Source organism: Homarus americanus, unplaced genomic scaffold (assembly GCF_018991925.1).
Source record: "Homarus americanus isolate GMGI-L3 unplaced genomic scaffold, GMGI_Hamer_2.0 scaffold58209, whole genome shotgun sequence".
In the NCBI taxonomy this organism is placed as follows: domain Eukaryota; kingdom Metazoa; phylum Arthropoda; class Malacostraca; order Decapoda; family Nephropidae; genus Homarus; species Homarus americanus.
Genome location: NW_024722208.1, coordinates 15,001 through 16,379, shown reverse-complemented (window position 1 = coordinate 16,379; position 1,379 = coordinate 15,001).

Genomic DNA, 1,379 nt, shown 5'->3' with positions numbered 1-1,379 from the left:
TGCAAGTTTCTGTAGTATGCTATTAAATCGACTCCCGATTGACTTTGACGGTCTCCCATTCGGGTGTGCAAGTTTTTGTAGTATGCTATTAAATCGATCCCCGATTGACTTTGACGGTCTCCCATGCGGGTGGAAAACTTCTCTGGTATGTTGTATAATATAACCGCGGTGCCTCTACCCCTTACTATAGTGAAATAGTGCCATCCAGTGTACAAGGGCGGACGCTTCTTTCACCGTCTCCCACACGGTGTGTGCAGATTCTCGGATCATTTTGTATAGTATGCTATTAAATCGACCCTCGATTGACTTTGACGGTCTCCCATTCGGGTGTGCAAGTTTCTGTAGTATGCTATTAAATCGACCCCCGATTGACTCTGACGGTCTCCCATGCGGGTGTGGAACTTCTTTGGTATGTTGTATAATATGACCGAGGTGCCCCTACCCCTTACTATAGTGAAATAGTTCCATCCAGCGTACAAGGGCGGACGCTTTCACGACCGTCTCCCACTCGGTATGTGCAGATTCTCGGATCATTTTGTATAGTATGCTATTAAATCGACCCTCGATTGACTCTGACGGTCTCCCATTCGGGTGTGCAAGTTCTCTTGGTGCATTTGAAGTATGAGTTGAGTTTAATGAAGTTGATTTCGTCATAGGCACGGTGCCGTGCTGTGCTGTGCCATCGACAACACCGATAAGGAAGGGGCATCTATTTTTACTTAGGCTAGCATACCTAAGTTAAAGCAAACTCCCCTTGCCAATACAAGAAGGAAGAGGATTTCGACATCGACGAAACCTCCGGCGGCCCGGTAGTGGTTGGTTAGATTAGGTAGTTGCCTGTATTATTAATCTATAAAATTTAAGGTCCCCCGTTAGACTTTACCACGGTCAGGCTAAACAGTTTAGGCTAGATAGTGGTGGCTGCTTGGATTTTTTCTTTGTCTCTTATTGACTTCGGGTGGCTAACCTCTATAAAATTGAGGACACCAATAGACTTTGTACTAAGGTTAAGTTAAACAGACACTTGGAGCAGGCCGCTACACACTTTTGCTGTAATGGAGGATTTCGCCATCGGGGAGCGTGACGAAACCTCCGGCGAAAGTAGTGGTGGCTGCCTGTATATCTCTATAAAATTTAGGCCGCCAATAGACTTTACACCCAGGTTAGGTAGTGTTGGCTGCTTGGATTATTTCTTTCTGTCTGTTATTGACTTCGGGTGGCTAGCCTCTATAAAATTGAGGACACCAATAGACTTTGTACTAAGGTTAGGTTAAACAGACAGAGCAGGCCGCTACACACTTCTGCTGTAATGGAGGATTTCGCCATCGGGGAGCGTGACGAAACCTCCGGCGAAAGTAGTGGTGGCTGCCTGTATATCT